Genomic DNA, 22753 nt, shown 5'->3' with positions numbered 1-22753 from the left:
ACCGGCGCGGCTGCCCGGGGCCGGGGCCGGGGCCGTGGAGGATGCGCGCAGCCTCCGCCGAGCTCCCCGCCCTGCCCCGCCGCAGCGGCTGCTCCGCCTGAGCGCGGAGCGGCGCGGAGCCGCATGGCCCTGCCGCCGGTCGCCGCTGCGCGCTGCGCGGCCGCTCCGCTCTAGCTGCGCCCCCCCCGCTCCCCCCCCCCGCCCTTCCTCCATCCTCCTCCTCCTCCTCCCCCCGCCACCCCGGGAGGCGCCGGCCCGGCGGCGGGGCTGACCGCGGCTCCTCGCCCCGTCCGTCTGTCCGTCCAGCGGCAGCCCCCCCCCCCCGCTCCCCGGGCGCGCCGGGATTACGCAGCGCGGAAGCGGGAGCGTTTTGCGAGGACTAAACCCTGGCGCAGGTACACGGCAAGGTCACCGCCCGGCGGGCGCGGAGCGGGGCGGCGATGCCGGCGGGCTGCGCGGCTGCGTACCCCGCGCCCTCCCCCCGCCTCCCGCCCGCCGCCGGTGCGTCTGTGCATGTGCGCTGCCCCCCGCCGCCGCCGCCCCCCCCGCCGCCCCCCGCCGCCGCCGCCGGAGCCATGGGGCCGCCCGCCCGGGCCGCCCCGGCCGCGGGCAGCATCCGCCGCCGCGGAGCCGCTGTAGGATGCGGGTGGTGAGGGGCGGGCAGGCTGCCCGCCGCCAGACCGCGGAGCCCGCCGGAGCCCGGCCGCGGCCGCACCCGCGGGGGAAGCGCCCCGGACGCCGTCCTGCCCCGGGAGGCGCCAGGTAATCGCGGGGGGCGGCGGAGCCCGGCTCCGGCTGCGCGGCAGCCCGCGGTACTTATCCACGGGGAAAGGGTGGGGTGGGGGGAAGGGGGGGGGTGGGTGTCCCCCCGAGCCGTCCCGGGCAGGGCGAGCCCCGCACCGCCCCTCCCGGGCGGGCGCGGAGGAGGCGCGGAGGGGCGGGTGCCCCGCGGAAGGGCCGCGCTGCCTCCGCTGCCCGCGGGACGGCGCCGGCGGCCGGTGCTGCAGGGCCGCGTGTGCCGCGGAGGCCGCCGCCCCCTTCCGCGCCTTAGCGCGCTGCTGCCGCCGACCGGGGAGCGCCGGCACCGCCGGGGCCCCTCCGCGGGCGCGCGGTCTCCGCCGGCGCGGAGAGGGGCGGAGGCGCCGCGGAGCCAACCTGGGGCGGCTCCGCTCCGCCGGCGGCGGGGGGGGGGCGCGGAGCTCCAGCAGAGGCAGCGGGAAATCCGCGGCTCCCCGCCTGCCTCCGCTCAGTAGCCCCGGCTCTCCCGACGGTCGCCCCGTCCCGGCTCCACGGGGCTGGTCCCCGGCATCCCGGGACGCGCCCGCCCCGCGCCCCCTCCCCTCCGCCCGCCGCGTAGCGAACACCTCTGAGCCGCAGGAGAGCGAATGTAGGACAAGATAAACCCTTTTTTTTTTTTTCCTGCTGGAAGGTTCCCGTTAGGGGAGAGGCAGAGCGGCTGCGGAGGAGCCGGCGAGAACCTCGCAGCCATGTTGGTGTCGGGAGCGGCCGCACGAGCATCCCGGCTCCCGGCAGCGGCCGGAGCGAGCAGCGGGCGCGGGCCCGGGCCCGGGTGGGCTGGAGGCGCTGGCAAAGCCCCTTCCAGCGCTGCTGCTGGCCCGCGGCCCGCTGAGCCTGGCCGGGGCGGTCAACGCCAGCGCTGCCCTCTCCCATCCCCGGCTTCCCCTCCTGCACCTCGCTCCCGCCGGGGTCCTCGGGGCAGGGACCGCTCCTCCGTGAGCCGAGCGTCCCGAGCGGGAGCACGTGTGAGGCTCAGCCGTGGGGGCAGACGCGACCCCGCTGAGGCCCTGTGGTTGGGGCTGGGAGGGCTGCGTGCTCCCAGCCAAGTGCAGCCTTCACAGCCCCCGGCCAGCTGGCCCGGCGTCGTTGCGATGGCCATCGTGCTGGCGCTTTGGCCGTCGAGCGTCTGGGCAGCCAGCGTTCCTGCCCGGTCCTGTGTTCCCCGACGGGGTCGGTTCGTTCCTTCGGAGCACCCTCTGCTCAGCGCAGCTGGGCGGCAAATCGGTGAGATGAGCGGGTCCGCGGCAGCTCCTCAGAGCCTCTTTGGGCCCCACTGTGTGTCCGTGGGTGGCTGCAGGTGCGGAGGGGCCCTGCCTGGCTCCGTCCTGGCCCTGGACGTGTCCGGGAGCACAGCGCAGGGATGCTGGGACCGGTTCTGCCCTGGACCCGGGCGCTCGAGGCAGCCCCGGGAGTCTGGCTGGGCTCCCCGGCGGCCCACAGACATCGCCAGCGGTGCCCTGGGCCCGTCCTGGCAGGGGGAGGTGTGCCAGCGGGGCCGGGGCAAGGCCTGGCCATTCCGCTGCCGATCCGGGCGTCGGGTTCAGCTCTACCCAAAGAGCCAAACCAGAGCCCGAGCGTTCTCGGTGCCCAAACACCTTCCCGATCCGCGTTTCTAAATATATGCTGTACTCAAGGGATTTTGCATTTGTTTAAATGCATAATAAATGCATTGAAATGCGTAAGACTGTATCAAAACCCATAGCAGGGCTTGCCAGTTAGGCCTCGAGTCACAAGCCTCGCTAAGAAGCTTCTCCTGGCGGATCAGCTCGCCTTTCTGCTCCCTTCTGCACTGGCTGGTCTCACCGTGGCAGCGCAGGCAGTGGACGCAAACCCTGGCTATTTCAGCTGCCCAGTACAAGTCCAAAGCTGAACTAGTTGACTTGTTTACCGGAACGCATGCAGCTGTGGGAGCGGGCTCCAGCCCGCCCCGTCCCGGGCTGAGCCCTCCTGTCCCGTTTGGCACCAGGAGAAGGGCTGGGCTCTGGCACAGCACCGCTCAGGAGGGTTTCCTAGGGGCTGGGTTTGGATTTTTCATACAGCTCTTGTCTGGAGAGGTTCCACTGAAGGCGTGAGGGATGACAGGCTGCAGTTGGAGGAAGAAGGGTGAGGGGTGGCTGGGTGGGTGGGACAAAACGGGGAACTGGAGATGTGGCAGAACCAGATCTTCCCCCAGCAGACCTCGCATGGGCTGCTGCGGTGGCTGGGAGCGAGGAGAGGCGGAGGCGGGAGTGCTGGGGGGGACGGGCTTGGCCCGCAGGGGTGCCTGCAGGCGGCAAGGGGGAGCACCCCGAGGTGCCTGGAGGGCTCGGCCGCCCGCGGGGGCACGTGGAGATGTTTCAGATGCTGGAGAGCTAATGGCTTTCCATCGCTGATCAATATTGCCTGTGCTTTCAGATGTGGTAACAGGTTCAGTTTTATAGAGCAATCTTTTGAATATTCTCTGAGCAAGCAACCAGTCCTGAAAATCGTTCTAATAGCTTTGCTATTAACAGGCCTGCAGAGCCTGAGCCAAATAGAAAAGGCTTGTCTAAGTGCTATTGAAGCGTTTTGGGCCGGGCATATTCCATGCATTAGGGAAGATTTGTACTCCTTTGACCAGACATCACTGAGTGTTGTCTATTTATACGCATCTAAATATATCCTCTGCAGTCTTCAGACTTTTCTAGCTAGTAGTAAAATTACTTTTCAGTATCACGCTATTAAAATGTGCTTGCTGACACTATCTGATGAGTTTTGTGCTAAGAGAGGGGGGTGTGTGTGTGCATGTGTGTGTTTTAAATAAAAGCTACTCTCGAGGTAGTTACCTAAAACGTTTTGGAAACCAAAGCATGTTGTCCATGTGGATGGACAGTGGAAAGAAACATGGTTGAGCAGAAGCGATACTGGAGACATGCCTAAGCCTGGAAAGCCAAATCCAAAGCGGTGTAAGGTTTGTTGCTTGAGAGTGAGCCATTCTTTCTAGAAATATATATCAAATAATCACGTACTCTGCAGTGAAATAGAAACATTTGCTTCTAATTAGTCAGATACACCTTCTGGTACCCCGAAGTTTGAGACATCGTTTTGAAAACAGAGTGACAAATCTCAAAGAAGAAGTAACTTCTCTTTTGCTGGGGGGTGCAGCAGGCCGGGGAGCCGGTGGGTGCCTCTGGCGTCGTGCTCCAGCCGGGTGGCCCCATCCCATGGGGGCTCTGGAGTGGGACCTGCCCTGCCATGGCAGCAGGGAGAAGGCAGCGGGATTCTCCCTCACGGATGACCCCCCCGGTGCGTCCCCTGGCGCCACGGGTCTCGGTGCGCGGGAGCTGTGGTGGCGGGAGCCCGGGGGGGCTGATGCGAGCAGCGGCCTCACTGCAGGAGCCGGGGGTCGCGGCTCTCCAGGTCGTGTTTGGGTGTTACAGACCCAGCGGTGTCATAGGGGTTCCCACACGCCCCTGCCGCAGAGGGGCGAGTCTGTCTCCGCGTATGCGTTTCTCTGGAGCCAGCGGAGGTCCAGTGGGGCTCCCGAGGAGGGATGGAGACCTCTGATGTTTTCCCGAGTAACGGACGGGATCGCTCCGTGGGTTGTGGTGGTGAGAGCAATGGCTGTCTGACTGGCCTACAGCCCGTCATGAAATAATAATGACCATCGTTTTATTTTCTGTGGCAGCTCTCCCTGATGGTTCTTGGAGCACTAAGAGAGGCCCCAGAGGGAGGGAGAGGGGTTGGTATCCATGGGGCGAGGAGAGGGTGAAGGCAGGGCTCTGGGAGGAGGTCCTGGCCCACAGCCCCCGGTCACTGTGTGCCTGGGGTAGCCCGAGGACAGGCGCTGTGCCCCCCAGGCTACTTCTGGCCCCTCGGTCTGGGTTCCGCTAGCCGCGGGTACGCCGCGCGGTGAAGCGGTGCGGTGCCAGGAGCCGTGGCCTGCCAAGGACCGGCGCGATTGACCTGGCAGCTGCTTTAGCTGCCCAACTGTCCCGTTATTTAGACGGGTGTCAGGGAGCCTGTGGTGTCCAAAGGGCTCCTGGCCCACACGTCCCCGGCCTCAGCGCTTGTGTTGCCGTGGAATAAATAGCTCTGCAAATAATATTTGCCCCGAGCAGGCTGAATAATGCAAAAGGTTATCTGTCAAATGGCTAATTCAGGGATCATGGGCGCCTCGGTGAACGCCTCTCTTAACTGCGTAGCGTGGGGCCAGCGATAGCTCTGAGTGCTGGAAGGTGGTTCCTGATGCTGCGAAACCCATGTCCAACGCCTGGCTTTTGAGGTTGCTCTTCTAGATGAAGTTTCTCACCAGGAACTCTCTCTTAGCAGAACATTTCCGTGAAAGCGCATGATTATCTAGTTTTACTTTAAAGTGGAATATCTTTTTGTTTTCTTGAAGTTTTTGTTTAGGCTTCTTTGTCAAGATCTCGTTGGACTTCTTTTGGGTTGGAGACAGATAAAACTCTTTAGTTTCCATTGCCTCAGCATTGTTATGTTGCCAGATATCTGATATTCCCTGAGTCTTTATTTCTGATTCTTGGTACTGCCTAGCCTCTGTACTTGGCCAGGGGGGACAGAGAAGCAGGAGGCCTGAGCTTGACACAGGAGCCCACAGCAGTGAGCTGTGACAGCTGCCTGGCCACCGGCTGTAATACAGCAGATGTACAAGGAAAACACATGCAAGGAAGAAAAAAGTGTGGTGGAAAAAGTCACAGCGAGACGAAGCCCCGAAATCTGTTCTCAGTACCCTGGTAACAGTGCTGCTGGTCCCAGGATTTGGGATGGGATTTCTTTAACAACACTGAGAAGTGATGCAGAGATGTTCTGCTGCACGTGGGTGAGGTGTGGGTTAAACTCCGCTGGGTTTTAGCCAGAGTTAAGAGTTTACCTGTTACGTGAAATCTCTGCCCCAGCACAGAAAGGCACGTACAGTTGGCAGCGCTGCCGGCGCTCTGGTAGCTGCGTTGTTTTTGTTTTCACCAACGCACTTCTAAAATACTTTATGTAAAGACCCCCCGATACGGCTCCGTGGGAGCAGGTCTGAGTAAGGCGAGCAGGATTTGTCGCCTTGTCAGCTGTGACTCAGTGGTTCTGCCGGGTACGTGGTGTTTCACAAGAGAGCCTTCTTCTATTCGGGACCGTGATTCAGCTCTGCCGCGCTGCACAAAGCTGTTTTTGCCGTGCTGTGGGCAGATTTGCTGTGCTTGGGGCTCTTCCTGACACGTCAGTGTTGCATCTCCTCTCTGCCGGAGCCTGGCTGCAGCGATGCTGCTCTCGTGGGTCGGGACCAGGCTCCCAACTGCAGCTCCCGAGCGGCGACTGCTGCTCTCCCCCTGCCTCGAGCCTCGGCCGCTGCCGTGGCCGCTTTTGGGGACGCCTGGCTGTTTCCAGGCACACGGGAAGTGCTCTGTGGCCCGATGGCACCCTGGTCAGGAGAGCGGTGGGACCCCGAATGCCATGACTGACCCAGGCAAGCTGACACAGATACTGAGCATCTTCCACCGCTGTGGTGTAAAGAACCGGGACGAGAACAGGATGAGCTCCGGTTCAGGCCGCAGTGGTGTTTGCCAGCGCACAGCAGCCGGGTGTCCTGACGTGTTCAGGCTCCAAACAGATGTGTCCTTGTCCCCAAGCACCTGGCGGGGATTGCACTCAGTGTCCCGTTCAGAGGGGGATGTCTTCTTTCCGGAACTCTTACACAGAGCCCCCCTCAACGTGGGTGGGCACCACCATGCCCCACTTAGGCCTCCCCTCCCTGCATCCCCGGGGGCAGCGAGGACCCCTCCCGCTGGGGTCGAGAGCGTGTTGGAAACACCCACGGGGACGTGGTTAGTGCTCTACAGCAACTCTGGTTGTCCGAGGTGCGGTTGGCTCCCGTTGCAGACAGACAGAAGGTATTCCAGCTCACGTGCTGGTGAACAGAAGCACGTGCGTAACTGTGTACGTGTGTGGTGCTGGGCGAGTGCTGTGCTCCCATGGTGAGCAGCTTGGTGCAATGTTGCCCTCACAACTGTTTTTGCAATTAAAAGTTGCAGAGCAATGCTTTTGTCTTACCCTGGTGGTATAAAGCAGTCTTTTGGTTTTTTGAACGGTTTCTTTGGAAAACTTCAGCACCCTGGGGTGTAGTTCCTGCACCTCCAGCGCCGTTCGAGCGCAGCGCTTCCGCTGGAGCCATCTCAGAGCTCTGTTGGCGCGGGAGCCAAGAGCGGCTTCTTGTCTCGCTGCGCCCAGTGCCCGGTGGTGTAAGGGCAGTGTAGTCCCTCTTCCAGACCCGCGCTTAACGTACCCATATGGGCTCAACTCTATAGGTGAGTCACCTTCCAGCAGTCAGTAGGACTGTCCCTGCGTTTCGGGGTGTTTGTGGCTCTGGGCCCTCCCATATGGCTGTGCCACTGCCCTCCTTACTTCGGCTGGATGGGATCACACCTAATGTTAGCTTAACATCAGCTTAACGTCACACTTAGCAAAGCCTGCGTAGCTGTGTCCCTTCTGAGGTGGGGCAGGGGGCACAGGGCGTTCGCTGACACCCCTCGGTGTGGAGAAGCTCCTGGAAGTAGTAGAGGAGTTGTGCCGCTGTAGATTTTAAAAATTTAATAGAAAGCCATAAAAAATCACAGTGCCTAGCAGTTCTCTGGGTGGGGTGGGAGGTTTACGGTAAAATCCGTCTCTACAGGGGTACCAGCTTAGGCGGAGGTTTGCATTTCCTTGTGTGCCGTGCGGTGGCCGTCAGTGCAGAGTTGCGAGGAGCCGGCCGCGCTCCGGCCTGGCAGGGTCCTGCTTGGCTGCGCAGGCCGAGCGATGCACCGGCGCGGGGACGGGCAGGTGGTGTCTGCCCTGCTCAGCCCGGGGGCTGCCCTCGCCCCGCCGCCGCGGGCCCAGGGGTGCAGAGGGGGGCCTGGGGGTGCAGGTGTTGGAGGGGACGCAGCCGGGAGCCCTGAGAGCGGGGCTGGCTGCTGCCTGGCTCCTGCTTCCCCCCCCGTCCCAGAGCACGCCCAGCCTGGAGCTGAGGTGGCCCCCGGGGCTCACCCCCCCGCCTTGCTGCAGGGCGGGGTCTTGGGGTGTCCCCTCTGACCCCCAGCAAAGCGCTGGGCCCCAGGGAGCCTCCTGGGGACGGGTTTGCCCCGGCTGACGCCCGGTGTCCTGCAGGTATGTGTCGCGCTCGCTGCCTGGGTGTGAACAGGCAGAGCACACCCCGGGCCGCTACCTGTGTCCAGCTGCCTGACCCACGGGCGCTGCGGCGTGGTGAATCTGTTGGATTCATTATTGCCCGTTACTGCCCTGGGTCAGACGCTCTGTTTCTAACTTGTTTTATTTAAGAAGCATTCTGCAAGCAAACACCTTCTGCAGACCGAAGCAATCCCCGTGTCCTTCCCTGTTCATAGATAAATGATACATACTGTGAAAAAAGGCACAGTAGGTCAGGATGGATGGTTAGAGCTGCCTGCTAGTTCCAAATGCAGATTGTATTAATTTCTAAGGGAACAAATTAGGGAAATAGTTTTTAAATTAGTTTTACTAGCGTAGCATTGTGCAGTATATAAAAATGACTAAAAGATAAACTGCTCAGGTAAATGCCCTTTGATTGCTTGCACTGCTCAGCCACGTGACCAGCAGCGGCTCCGTTCGAGCGTTGCAGCCCCTTGCTGCGTGCATATGGGCGCTGTTATTGTCTTCTGTGGTTTCACTGAAGGGTACAAAGAGCTGAATTGAATAAGCTTAATTTCTTCTAAGAAACATTAAATAAGCCTATGTACAGACCCTATGAATTGATATTTAAATTGCATCTGGAAAGTTAAAATAATAACAATAAATAAATAGCGGTAATGAGAGGTGAAATTGTGGCCAGCAGGATCTGAGACTTGGAGTGCGGTGGAGAGGCTGGATGTGCTCTTGGCCAGCTGAAGTTCAGGCCATACATGAAATCAGACACCCAGATGGTTCCCCGATGGTCAGTAATGCTGCCTTGATTGGTACTGAGAATGTGAAGAGTGGTGAGGGATGAGAGAGGAGAGTGAAGGGCAGCAGCATTACAGTTACCGCAGGAATCGGAAGAATTGCTCATACTCTGAGGGTGCAGCGTGTTTCTCCCATAGTGCTGGACGTGGCAGATCTAAACCAAACCCCTCTGTGGAGCAGCACACGCGTCCTGCTGTGAGCAAGTGGCACCCTGGGCGGCTCGGCACAGCCCGGCACGGCTCAGGCAGCCCTGTCCCTCCTCTGCCTCTGGTGTGGCCAGCAGTGCCAACTTCAGAAGCAGTGTGGAGTGTGCAGGTGCAAAAGCGGGGTTTTCCCATGAGAGGCTTGATCCTGAGCTGACATCTGCCCGTGTGTGACGGAGCAGGGTATCGGGTTAAGCTGGTCTCCCTCTGCCAGGGCTCTGCTGCCTGTTCCCGTGAGTGCCACGGGCATAGTCTGGGTTCACATCCACGTTAGCGAGTTGTGCGGAGCCCCAGGAGAGGATTTCTAGGGTGAGACGGTGGGTGATGAGACCCGGTGTCCCCACCACGTGTGTTGGGAGTTAGGTGGGACTTGCTTTGGTGAGGTCCGATGGAGTGGGCACGGACTAGGGGACCAGGAGGTCGCGGCCCTGCCCTGTCCCGCGCCTCACCTCAGAGGAGCTGGCTGTGCCTGCTCGGGGACGGCTCTGTGGCCTGGAGTCACCCGCCGTGTGCCGGGGCGGGCAGGCAGCCTGCTCCTGCGGCAGCTGGGTGCTGGTGGCAGGTGGTGCGGAACAGAGCGGGGCTGGCTGGGCTCCCTCGCTGGCTCAGCCCCGAGCCGAGCGCCAGCGTACGACACTCCTTATCTCTGCAGCTCAGAAATGCAGTGCTCAGGGCATCGTGATGGATTTGTGACACTCCCCTTGGGACTCTGCGCTCATAAACCAATTAAAGGATTACATCGTTATAATGTGGAGAGTATTCTTTGTTTATTAAGTAATGCAGGTATAATTCAATTAGTGACAGGCTGACCTGCTGATGTCAAGATGTGGACGCCAGCCAGGTCAGAGTCTTGAGCTCGGCTTCCCAGCGCGGCGGCTCGCTCGCGGCTGCCCCCTGAGCCAGGATGGTGGCAGCTGAGGGGAGCAGCCGCCCTCGGGGAGCTCTCCCTGCCCTGTGCAGAGCCGGGAGGACGCCAGGCCAGGGGGGATGCTGAGATGTTGTTGTGGTTTGAACTCGGCCGGCATCCCAACACCACGCAGCCGCTCGCTCATCCTCCCCCTGCCCAGGGGACGGGGGAGTCCATTGAGGAGTAAAGGGAGACTTACAGGTTGAGATAAAAACCAGTTTAGTATTTGTAATAAAATAAAACAATAACAATAATAGAAAGAACAAACAGGCAATGCCCAAGGCGATTGCTCACCACCCACTGATACCCAGCCCGTTCCTGGCCAGTGATCCCAAAAATCCAAGATCCTGCCATTGCGATCCCAGAAGCAAGAGAGAACCCCCCCTTCCCGGTCACCCCTCCTTTATACACTGAGCATGACGTTACATGATCTGGAATATTCCACCGGCCAGTCTGGGTCCGGTGCTCTGGCCATGCCCCCTCCCAGCTGCTTGTGCACCTGCACATGGGCAGGACATGAGGGGTTGGAGAGACCTTGATCTCTTGGCAACAACCGTAAACATCAGTGTGTTACTAGCATTCTGCTCATCCCAAATCCCACACTGAATCCAAACTATAGCACTATTCTAGCTACTAAGAAGAAAAATGAACTCTCTCCCAGCCAGGGACAGGCATCCAAGCATTGGTCTGACCCTGCACAGCGTTGTCCCTGCCCCACGCTCGCTCGCTGCCTCCCCGTGAGGCCCTGGGTGCGGAGCTGGGGGCGCGATGGGGCTGCTCCGGCCAGGGGCTGTGGGTGCGTGGAGCGGCAGCGGGAGGGCAGGACCTGGCTTGCTCGGGCTCCCAGAGCAGAGATGTTGGTGCCCTGCGGATATCCGGCCTTTGCTGGGGTAGCGCCCTGGTTACTGCTGAGCACTAGTGGAAACAGGAGAGCTTGTTACTGCCGTGAGCCTTTGTGAAACGGTTTCAAGCTAGGCTGGGTATTTAATGTTCAGCCTGGCTCAGAAAGCACCGTTTCAGCAAATGGTGTCCAAAATGGGGTCTGTCTGGGGTCATGGCCTGTGCCCCCGGTACCCCCCAGGGTTCCCACCCTCCCCTGCCCCTTCCCAGCTGAGGTGCTGGGCCCTTTACAGCGGCCTGGGCTCAGGAGCCGCTGCTTGAGTGCCGCCATGTGCGTGGGGGTGTAAATGGGGGCTGAAATATCCGTTGCCTTTGGTGGGGTCCCAGATGCTCTGGGTCCGACACACAGGGAAATGCTTCGGGTCTGGGCCGTGTGGTTCCATCCCAGATGACATGTCCAGGGAAGGCGGAGGGGTTCGGGTGTTTCCCACCGCGGCTGCATGGCCCTGCTCGGGAAGGGGGAGCCCCGAGGTGTCTGTGACTCGTGGTGCCTTGGCATCGGCAGCGCCCAGGCTGGGCACACCCCTGCCAGCAGCGAGGGGGGAGAAATAGGAATGTAAAAAATCCTCGACATCAGTAAGACTGTGCAGGAGTAACTGAGGAGTAGAACAAAGCTAGTTCAGTGCGTCTGGACGTTAAACTAGAGTTTAAATCTTGCTGAGAGGTGGTTTGCTCCCAGCTGAGAGAGATACCATGGAACTCGGCCAGCACAACTCCAGGGGGTAGCTGGGACCGGGTGGGTGCACAAGGCGTTTCCAGACTACCAGAATTTTCCAGAAAGACCAGTAGCTTTCACTGTCCAAAATAATGAATACTGGTCAGAAGCATGCTCTGGTTTTCCGTGCAATCCTGTGACAAAGTTACGCTTCGTTTGCGTAGGTCAGGTACAGGTCAGGCAATGCCTCTGTCCTTACGTGCTGAATGCAAATACAGCGCGAGAAAAGGGGGTTATCTACACACAAGGGTGCAAATACCGAGAGAAGAGCAGCTCATGTAACCTGGCAGTGCTGGAGTGATGTAAGCACCCGACGGCAGAAGGGAATTATCTCTGAGGACCGAAGACTGATTTGTAAACCCTGGAATAAATTGCTCTTATTTTGTAGCACTTACTTTCTCGGTTGCACTTTGCAGGGAGTTTGCTCGTCTGCCAGTTACTGTTCGTCAGAAGGAAAACCCCAAACTGCCAGTAGTCTGGCAGCTGTCTTCCCGGGAAACCAGGCGCAGAAGGTAAAATAAATAAGGGCCCGGCAGGGAACTGCTCCCTCTGCCAAAAGAAGTAAAAGGCAGCGGAGGGCGGGAGGGCGGCCCTGGGCTGCAGGCGTGGAGGGGAGCGGGGCAGAGTGGCTGGGGATGCTGCCGAGGAGCTGCCCTTGCCCTGCCCTCACCCTGCCTTCGCTCTGCCCTCACCCTGCCCTCGCCCTGCCTTCGCTCTGCCTTTGTCCTGCCCTCGCCCTGCCCTCGCCCTGCCCTCACCCTGCCCTCGCTCTGCCTTTGTCCTGCCCTCACCCTGCCCTCACCCTACCCTCACCCTGCCCTCGCCCTGCCCTTGCCCTGCCCTCACCCTGCCTTCGCTCTGCCCTCGCCCTGCCCTCACCCTGCCCTCGCCCTGCCTTCGCTCTGCCTTTGTCCTGCCCTCGCCCTGCCCTCGCCCTGCCCTCACCCTGCCCTCGCTCTGCCTTTGTCCTGCCCTCACCCTGCCCTCACCCTACCCTCACCCTGCCCTCGCCCTGCCCTTGCCCTGCCCTCACCCTGCCCTCGCCCTGCCCTCGCCCTGCCCTCACTCTGCCTTTGTCCTGCCCTCACCCTGCCCTCACCCTGCCCTCGCTCTGCCTTTGTCCTGCCCTCACCCTGCCCTCACCCTACCCTCGCCCTGCCCTTGCCCTGCCCTCACCCTGCCCTCACCCTGCCCTCGCCCTGCCCTTGCCCTGCCCTCGCTCTGCCTTTGTCCTGCCTTTGTCCTGCCCTCGCCCTGCCCTCACCCTGCCCTCACCCTGCCCTCGCTCTGCCTTTGTCCTGCCCTCACCCTGCCCTCACCCTACCCTCACCCTGCCCTCGCCCTGCCCTTGCCCTGCCCTCACCCTGCCCTCACCCTGCCCTCGCCCTGCCCTCGCCCTGCCCTCACCGTGCTGCCCTTGGCTGGGGGGAGCAAAGCCTCGACTGCCAGCCTGGCAGCTGTGAGGTGTTGGGGCGTAAGGGCCTGACTGCCCTTGTAATGGCCCAGCATGGGAGCAGAGCCGGGACGTTTTTGGGCACAGGAGGAAATTAATGCTGATTTCCCAGTTGCTGTGAGGCCCTTCTGTGGTAACCATGGCAACCGGGCTTCAAAGACAAGGGGTTAAAATACAGGTTTCCTAACTTTGGCATCTTCAGAGGAGATGTCCTCTAAATGCCTTTCCCGGGAAGATGGGGTTCGGGGAGCATGGGGCTCTCCTGCTCCCGGGGCGGGCAGGCGCAGGCAGCACCTCTGCCGGGAGCGCTCCTCCCTCTCAGCAGCCTTCCACTACAACATTTGTAACGCTTTAAACCTCCCAGGTGCTGCTGCTCCCTGTGAAGCTCAAGGAGCTTCTTCAAATCCTTCCCAAAATTACAGGATCTGAGCCTGTTTCCTTGGAGGGCCAAAGCGCCAGCTTGGGATCACCATGGCCGGTCGCAGCCTCGCAGCTCCCCGGTGATGTTTGCTGTGACTCTCCCTGTGCTGGCAGTGATCAGCTCTCCGCGCATTTTTCCTTCTCCTGTCCTTGCGTGATGCAGTGTTTTATCTTCTATTTACCTGGGCCCTGCTGCTGCTTCTAAAATGTGCGGCGGGATAAGGCTGTAACTTTGGCACGGCCTTCCTTCCCGTAAAGTTTTGTACACTAAGATGGTACGATCATGTTGCAGTAGGACGGCATCTAAATACTTCTAAATGTCAGTTTGTGTTGATGCATGAATGGTGTTTCATCATGAAATTAATTGCAAATACACGACCCCTGGGCATCGGGGAAGGACAGTCTCTGCATGCGGCCAAGATAACGGCGTGTGACTGAGTTAATGGTAGTTGGAGGGGCTGGGGGGGATGCCTGTTACTGGTTAACGAAGGGGAAAAAGCCAATGGCGGGAAGTCAGTTCCCCAGAGAATGAAGTTGGGAATGGAAGCGACAACCTGCCGAAGTCCCTGACTTGATGTAAAGTTGGTGTTACCACCCTTGCAAATGGCTTCGTCTCGGGGGATTCTCAGAGCAGCGGTCCCCACTGTGTGCAGCTGACGGTCCCTGTCCCCAGCCCCTCGCTCCCTGTGCCCGCTGTGCTGCACCCGACCTTGGGGGCTGGGGGGGCTTCTGCGTGTCCGGGCGCTTTGGGCTGGGGAGCTGACCCTGCCTGCCTGTCTCCAGCCAGCTCCCGTGTGCGGGGGCTGCTGGGGAGCATCGTCCTCCGGGGCGAGAGCCGTGCTCCCGGGCTGTGCCTGTCACCCTCGGGGACCCCAAAACCAGGGCTAATTCCTGGGGCAGGGCAGGCCCCCAGGCAGCTTGGCCTTTGGCCAGCAGCACCCAGTCCCAAACACAGCCGAGGCTTCGGGTGAGGAGAGGGCGAGTGGGATCCCGGCTGGGGTGGCTGCAGGTGGCCAAGGCTCGGGCTGCCGCCTGTGCGGGAGCTGCACTGGTGGGGCTTCCACCGTGGCCCCTGAGGACAGCGGGGCTGTCCCGCTCCTCTGGGCCATGGAGGAGGGCTCACACAAGCTCCTCTGTCCAGCAGTCTTGGACTGGCTTTACTCAGCAGGTTTCCAGGGGAGACTAAGCACGTGCTGGTGGATGGCGCAGGCCCTGGGGCGAGAGGGAGGAGGAGTTGTTGTGTGGCCCTTTCGTGTCCGGCCTTGGTGGGCTCCCTTCTAAACCTGGTGCGGCTGATGGGGGCGGGGAGGAGGAGTGAGGTGGGAGTGTCCTGGTGCGTGGCAGTGCCTGTTGGGGCGATGTGCGCCCATGTCCCTGTCCTGTCCCCATGTCCCCATCCTGCTTCCATGTCCCCATCCTGCTCCTGTGTCCGAATCCTGCTCCCATGTCCCCTGTCCTGTTCCTGTGTCCCTGTCCTGTTTCCATGTCCCCATCCTGCTCCCGTGTCCCCATCCTGCTCCTGTGTCCCTGTCCTTTTCTTGTGTCCCTGTCCTGTTCCCATATCCCCATCCTGTTCCTGTGTCCCCATCCTGTTCCCATGTCCCTGTCCTGTTCCCGTGTCCCTGTCCCATGTCCCTGTCCCGTGTCCCCCCCGCCGTCAGCCAGGCACATCCTTCTGCAGGAACCTCCCATCTGTCAGCCTGCCAGGTCTCATCACCTGTGCGGAGGTGATGACACTGGTGTCCCACGCAGTGCCTTATTTTTCACATCAGACCGGCGTGTTCCTGCGGGTGACCACAGAGGACAGAGCTGATGGCTGAATCCTTCCCCGCTGAGCGGGGGCCGCTCTGCTGTGTCATTAGACCTGGTTACCGAGGGGCACCAGCCTTCCGAACAGAATCACTTTGCTTTGCAGAAAGTCTTTTCCAGTGTATTTCCAGCTGCACCGTGGTGGGTGCATAGGCTGGCTGAGTGTTGGAGGGAAGTGGCACATGGAGACGGCTCTGTACGCCCAGGAGGTGCAGCGAGGGCAGGGAGATCTCATTCAGAGCGTGTGTGAAGGGAAGGCTGCTGTCTAGGAGATATTGCTTCGTGCTTTGGGGATTTGTTTGTTTGTTTTCCCGTGCGCGTATGTAAATGAGAGTTTAACTGATTGCAAATAGCGAAGTAGCACATTCCCCTAATTTAAATGGGTAAAGCAGAGTGAAGCGTTGCCATATTCCTTTCTGGTGGGGTGAGCTGTCTCACACTGCTGCCCTGCTGGGTGAGAAACCCCCCTGCCCTGGGTCCTCGCCAAGGGCCTGGCAGATGAGACGCTTGTGCTGACTGGTACCAGCTCACCTCTGCGGGCGGCTCCCCCATCCCGCTCGGCCGTGGCGCAGCCGGTCAGCCCGTGGCTGCTGCTTCTGGGGGCTGGGGGGCACCTGAATGCAGGGGCCTGGGGGAGCCTCAGCTGGGGCCGGGGTGGCCACCCGAGGCTGGTTGCTGGAGCAGCGGGGTCGCCAGCATTCCCTCCCTCCCTCCCTCCCTCCCTTCCTTCCGTGCCCTGAGAGCATCGCTGCAGGAGCAGCAGGGTTCCCCTTCCCTGGGCAGTTCCTGGCAGCTCTCCCCACCTCGCTGTTCCTGACACCCCTTGGGAGCTGCCCCTCTCCCAGCAGCTCCAGGGTGGCACCAGTGGGGTTCGGGCTGTGATGGACCTGGCGCTGCTGCCCCCGGGCACTTGCCCTGGACCCAGTCGGGGTGATGCTGGGTGGCTGCTGTTCTCCAGTGTCGGTCCTGGACCCATTGCTGTGAGAGCCGAGCAGGTCCTGGTGCTGGAGCAGGGACATTCCTGCCACTGTGGTGTCCGGGGCTCACCCCGGGAGCTGGCTGAGCTTTTTCTGCTTCATCTGATGGGGTCCTGGGAGCTCTGCCACTGCTCCTGGTGATGCTCGAGAGGTGCTGGTCTGCTGCTACCGGGTATTTATGTGCCTCCTTGATGTTTCATGATGTTTTTCAGTGATTAGACAAAAGCAAACCCAGGGGTTAGCTCCTGCCCTGTGGTGTTTCCGAGCCAGTGCTGCTCAGCCTGGGCAAATCATCCTTACAGCAGATCTCACTGGGGGGGCTCAGCACCCGTCTCTGCGCTGCAGCAGAGCCCCCTCCGCAGGGCTGGCAGGTCCTCAGCAGTGGGAGGCTCTGCCCACGGGCTCTGGCTGCCCTGCAGCTCTTCTTGTCTGCTGAGACCATTTATTTATCGCTTCCTTCTCCCCTTACACAGCTACCCCTTCTTTTTTTGTCTTTATCTCTCCATGCTGCTTGTCCCTGGTTGTGAAAAGTAGGGAACAACAGGATGTAGGTTACTGCCACAGCACTGTGGCTTTTTTTAAAAAATAATAATAGTTATTGTTACCAGCGTTATTGGGGTTTTTTTAAATATTTTTTTCCCAAACACTATGAGGAAGTTTATTCTGGAACGCTTATAATCAGCAGGTGCTGCCAGAGGTTGGGGAAAGGTGCTGGTGGTTCCCGGTAGCAGTGGGGTGCTGGTGCTGGGAGAGGGGAGGTGCTGATTCAGCACCCCCGGCCTTGGGCACTGTGTGGGGGGTGTGTGTGCAGCCCCCTTGGGAAGGAGCAGAGGTGTCGGGGTCTGCTGCCAGCAAGCAGGGGCGTGGCGAGGGGACTGCGCCCAGAGAGGTCATGGCACGGAGGTGTCCGAGCCCAGCAGAGAGCTGCTGCTGGTGGGGGCAGCCACCCCACAGGTGCTGGGCACCCACTGGGTGCCCAGAGGAGCGCGGCGTGGTCCTGGTGTTCTCTGAGAAGAGGATTTGTGCCTGGCATGCACTAACCCAATCCTAACAGGCTCAGGAGAGATAGTGTATTTATTTGGGCCTGGGTGCTGGGTGGACATCTCCACAAATCAAGCACACCACCAGCAGGTTTTCGTGCTTCTTTTACACACAAAAATCAGAGGTTAGTGCTTTCCCAAACACGCCTATTAGACACTGATTGGTCAGTGATTAACATACCCTGATAACACGGCTCACATAATGCTGCTACTCCTGCACATGCTCAGGGAAGGGTCTTAACCTGGGCAGGGGGCTTTGTGACCTGGGGGGGTGGTTTTCAGTATTATAATGAAGGTAGTTCACTGTCAGGACACTCAAAAGTCCGTTTCATTGCCAAGTTAATGAATCGACTAGTCCCTTTGCCAGGTTGTCAGATAACTCATCCTCAACACAGTCCCAACATTCTCTTTATGGTCCAGGACATTCTACCTATTTTCTAGGGTTTGGAGATCAAAGTCTATCCTTGATGGATTTCTTATCACTAATCAAGGTCATCCTGACCACGCTTCCCCACGTGTGGGGTGACTGTAGCCGCTGCCACAATTACTAACCGTGGATGCTGGCACATGTGAAGTGCACGGATCGGTGGCACCCGGGGGAGCACGGTGTGGTCCTGGCACCTGGGGGAGCGTGCCAGTGGGCTTCGCCCCGCTGGCAGGCGGCGGGTGTACTGGAGAGGGTCACAACAATAGTTATCTTCTGGCAGAGACACCTCTAGCAGACACGTGTGTGGTTCCAGCTCCCGCATGCTGCTGCAGGCACGTGGCCGGCTTGGCTCTCCCATCCCGGCAGGACGCGTGGACGCCGGGGGAGGTTCCTGGGCGGGCGCCCACACTGGGTTCAGTCTCTCCATCCTGGGTCCCTCCACCCCAGGTCACCCTCGGCTTGGGTCCCCCCGGCGCCGGGGCTCAGCCCAGCCCGGAGCAGCGCTCCTGTGCCCAGACTGGGCTTGGCGTGTGGCCGCAGCGCTCGCTCTGAAAGCAATAGGCGGGATGGAGGGAAGGGTAGGAGGAGGCAGATCGTGCCCCAGCCCGTGGCAGAGCCCGGTGTGGCTGTTTCGGGAGCATCCCGGGCCGTTCCAGACCTGCGTGGTTTATCCACACGGGCTGGGCATGGCCGATGCCCGTCCGGACCCTGGTGCCGAGGAGGTGGCAGAGGCTGCGGGGTGGTGGGCGAGGGCCCGACCCTGGGTGGCTGAGCAGCAGCAAGGGACCTGGGCCTTGGCCACCAACCTCCGGCCTCTCCCCTCTGAAACGCCGGTTCTGATGGATCCCGATGTGACAGTCAGTCTCGTCTGCGGTGCTGGGCCGGGGTCAGCCGCTGTCTCCAGCCAGTTCCAGTATGAACTTCTAGCTCGTTAACGCCCTCGCAGCGGTGGGGCTGGAGGCAGAGCTGGGCTGGCCATGGCTGGCATCAAAAAATGCCATTTTTTTTGATTACAAAATGCTCTGCTCAAAATGTTTCAAGTGTGATGACTTTTCCTTACACTTAGGACACATTTTGGGATGCCTTGCCCCAGGATTACGGGTTTTGCGGGGGCCTGGAGTGTGCGGTGCTGTGCCAGACATCCCTGTGTGTGGGCACAGGGCGGCTGTGCCATCCCGGTGCTGCCACTGTGGAGGCTGCTGGTGATACCGGCCCCCTGGCATGCTGAGGTGTTTGGGCTCCGCAGTAATAATTTTGAAGAAAAAAGATTGATTCTTGTTCAGTTCAGAGTGAAACAAAAGTTAAGCAGCTCTAGCAAGATCCCCTGTCTCAGCTCTGTCTGGTCTGCAGGTGGGGGCACGCTATTCCCTTTTTTTGCTGTAGCAAACACAGACGGATGAAAAACTATGAGAAGTCTGCCCAATCTCCAGGCAGGAACTGTCCTCTCGCTGCTCTCCATCCCCCGCAGCAGCAGAGGGTCAGGAGGGCTCGTACCCCATCCCCAGAGGGTCCCTCTGGGCAGGGGTGGCTCCGCGGGGTCCCTTGGCAGTTGCTGTTCCACTGCCGAGCGGGTGCTGCGGGCGCTGTGCAGGGAGGAGCAGCCCCGCCTGGGTTTGTCTGCCTTTCCCTCGCTTCCCCCTGTAAATCCAAGGGGCACCCAGGCAGCCAGGGAGGGTGTGGGAGCCCTGGAGGAAGCGGGAATCGCGGCCAGGCGCTGCTCCCGGGGCTGCATCCAACCACTTTCCCTACGCCCTCCTCTCCCTCCCTCTCGTTAAGCTCCTTCCTGACGAACCTGCTGGGGTTGGTGGGTAGGATGTGACATGAACCACATCATGGAAAAATGCATTCCTGTGCCTAGGAGCCTGGAAATGAGGAAAAGTGATGCATTTTTAAAGAGGACATTCTGGGGAGAGGGAAGTACCTCCTTTGATTTCTGTGCATAATTTAAGGATAACTCAATTAGCTTCTGTAAAGTCATGCTAATTTACCTGAGGTAAAAGTTTGAGGTTTCTTGTTTCTACAAGCATTTTCCGGCATAATGCTGCTCTTTCTGCTTTTGTGAAAAGGGAACTGCGTAATTTTCCTGATATTAATTAAGATAAGAGAGAATTATACCTAAACGTAGTCAGCGGAAAATAAATAAATTTAAAACATGCCCGAACTGCAGGTGAAAATCCCTGGCCTGGTCACCAGAGCAGGGGGGCTCCTGTGCTTCCCTGACACAGTGACGTGGCCGGGGGCGCAGGTTGTGGAGCCGCTTGGGGTCTGCGTGCGCTTCATTTCCATTTCTCGTGGCAAACTGTGAGAGAAAGCTTCCGCAGGGAAGAGACGTGTGCTGTGGCCCCTGGGGCTGAAGGATGCTCTGGTCCCTGTGCCGCAGAGCTCGGGGGGGTCACGCTCTGCTCCTCGCTGTCCCTCTCTGTGGGGGTGTCCCTGTGTGGGGGGCAGCTGAGCTTCTGTCCCCTCCCAGCACAGCGTGGTGTGTCCTCTGGGCTGCGAGGAGGTGCTGGGGGGGGTGTGTGGGGGGTGCTGGGGCTGGGCCCCACCTGTGAAAGGCTCGGCCACGGGGGCTGTCGCTGGCCCCGCGGGGAGGGAGCAGCCGGCTCTGCTCCTGGGGAACAGGGAGGTGCTGGGGAGCCCGGGCAGCGCCCAGGGACCTGCTCCACCTGTTGAATTCCCCTTCGCACGTTAGCGAAGGATTTTGTGCTCTGAGGTGGCCAACTGCAGGCTGCGGTGCAACCCGGCTCTGCTTGCACCCATAAGGCCAGAGTCACCTTCTACCCCCCAGAGCGCAGGTGGGGCTCCCATGAGCAGGGAAACCACGGTTTGGGAGGGAGGGTGCGGGCAAAGGTTGCCCAGATCTGCCCAGATCCCTGTCTTCTCCAAGTCCCGGGTGAAAGGGGCGGCAGGACAGGAGCTGGGGACACCCACGGCACAGCTGTGGGGCGGCCAGAGCCCGGTGCCGTCCTCGGCCACCCAGGCTCCCACACAGCTGGTCCGCAGCTGGGTGCAGCTGCGTGATGGTGTAAACCCAGCGCGTCCAGGTGTAAACCCAGCACATCCAGGTGTAAACCCAGCGCATCCAGGTGTAAATCCAATGTGTCCAGGTGTAAACCCAGCACTTCCAGGGGTAAACCCAGCACTTCCAGGGGTAAATCCAGCACTCCCAGGGGTAAATCCAGTGCTTCCAGGCACACAGCCCTGGCGAGGCATCGCTGGGGACTCCAGTGGGGGTGAGTCTCAGCCGGCTGTGTGGGTGGGTTTGGGTGGGGGTGTGGGTGTCCATCTATCAGTGTTTTGTTTCAGGAGTTCAACAGAAATCTTGCAACAGCAGCACGGTTGATCAATTTTTGAAGCAGCAATTAAAATCTAAACTTCTTTGCCAAGGCCTTAAGTATGTCTCTTATCTAAAATGCTCAGACACATTGCTGAGTTAAGAACATTAGGACCAAGAGACCCATTAAATTATCTGGCACAGAAGTGAGAGCTGTAAAACCTGCAAACTGACTGGGTCTCACACTGCAGATTTGATGGTATCTTCTTTATACACTAAAATGTAGAAAAGGGGGGAGAAAGTCTTTCAGAATAATTCCTCTGCGCTAGAAGTTTTGAAAGCGGCTAAGGATTGCTTTTTCCAAAAATCTGTGTAAAATATTTTTGATCTTGCCCAGCTGAAGGGAAACCTGCTTTGTTTGCGTATTTTTACTTTTTCTGTCCTACAAGATGTTTGATTTGTTGTTTGGAAAAAGACAAAAAGATACAGCACTGTTCTGTCAGCCCTTCCCCGATTAATTAAAATGATCTGTGATAATTAGATTCAGAAACTGTTCAAAACTGTAACTCAGAGATGAGGTAAGGTCATAAAAATAATCACCGTACAGCTTCGCCACGTTTCAGCGATGCTGTTCATCACTAAGCTGGTGTCTTTGCGAGTTCTGAGCTGTGGTTTAGTTAAAGAAATGGGCTGGCATTAAGTCGTAGGCTGCACCTGTTAGCTACAGCTCAGTGTTTAATGGCCAGAGAGCACTTGGGGCAGCACTGCCCCAGTAGCCCCAGCAACCCAGCAGAGGATGGAGAAATGGCCAATTAACACATGAATTAATGATGCACTTGCTTAGGCGAGGACTTGTTTAAAACTGTGGACCCGGAGCAGCTGTCTGGAAGCTGGGGAGACGCTGGGGTGCTCTTGGGGAGCTGGAGGAGCTGGGGAGCTGTCGGGGTGCTGGAGGACTGGGGTGCTTTCGGGGAGCCAGGGTGCAGGCGGGACCCCGCTGCCCCTTCCGTCGGGGCGGGGGCTGGGAGGTGCAGGCTGTCCGTCCTTCTCGCTGCCCTTTCCTGAGCCATGTCTCTGCCAGACCATGGCTTTAATTCTCGGCCCTGCACCCCAGAAAAATTTCTGCCCACCGAGGGTCTTTTTTTGTGCCTGTATATCTGTTTTCTGAGGTCAGTGGAAGTTTGCTAATTAAAATGTTAAATAAGCTTGGGTCAGGTACCAGGTGCAGAAGGAGAATTACATTTTAGATACAAGTAAAAGCCTGTCCTAAGGCTGGACCTAACTGCAGGCAAAGAGAGAAATACTGTCAAGGGTGATGCAGAAGAGAAAGAAGTTTTCAGTGATTATTTCTGTTTGTCGTTTGCAAGGAAGCAGAGAAATGCAAACTCACAGAGACAGTGAGGTATTTTCTACTTCTACAGGAACTAAGAAAAAGGTTAAAAAGTGGCAATTTAAGAAAGACGTTTTAAAAGGAGCAGAACTGGATAACTGGTACCCAGGAGTATTAAAATAATTGGCCAAGGAGCTCCCCGAGACAGTAATGATTTATTTTTAACAGATCCTGGAACACTGTGGACAAACCAGAGGAATGGAGAAAGGCTAATGAAAATTGATAGAAAAATTAAATATGATTGGGTCCGGGGGGAGTTGTGCCGTCAGCTCCTCCTGGGACGGATCCCTCTCCTCTCCCTGCAGCCTCCCACCGGCTTTGCTCTCCTCCCACTCGCACGCCCTCACAATCTCCACCTCGGGCTCTTCCCACAGACCTTCCCGCTCCTCTCCTGCCCTTCCTGCTCCCGGGAAGCCGGCTTGGGGATGTGGGGCCGGGTTGGGGCCGGCCGTGCTCGGCCCCTCTCCCACAACCATCCCGCCGCTCTGCCCTCCCCGGCTCCTCCGCCTGCCCGTCCCTGCCC

At 59.3% G+C, this 22753-nt stretch overlaps 1 protein-coding gene across 4 annotated transcripts in view; it reads left to right on the top strand.

Moving 5' to 3' along the window:
- The first annotated feature begins 320 nt into the window (after positions 1 to 320).
- Positions 321 to 22753, top strand: part of LRFN5 (leucine rich repeat and fibronectin type III domain containing 5) — a 46644-nt gene continuing 24211 nt past the window's right edge. For 3 of the 4 annotated variants that reach the window (XR_012629010.1, XM_074869288.1, XM_074869285.1), the window contains exon 1: positions 600 to 762. The gene's annotated coding sequence lies outside the window, so the exon portion shown is untranslated. Of the gene's footprint in view, positions 396 to 599; positions 763 to 22753 lie in introns of those variants that run through there. The other variant, XM_074869286.1, reaches the window with a different exon arrangement.

This window comes from Strix uralensis, chromosome 4 (genome assembly GCF_047716275.1).
Source record: "Strix uralensis isolate ZFMK-TIS-50842 chromosome 4, bStrUra1, whole genome shotgun sequence".
Lineage (NCBI taxonomy): Eukaryota > Metazoa > Chordata > Aves > Strigiformes > Strigidae > Strix > Strix uralensis.
This window is presented reverse-complemented; position numbering and strand designations above follow the sequence as displayed.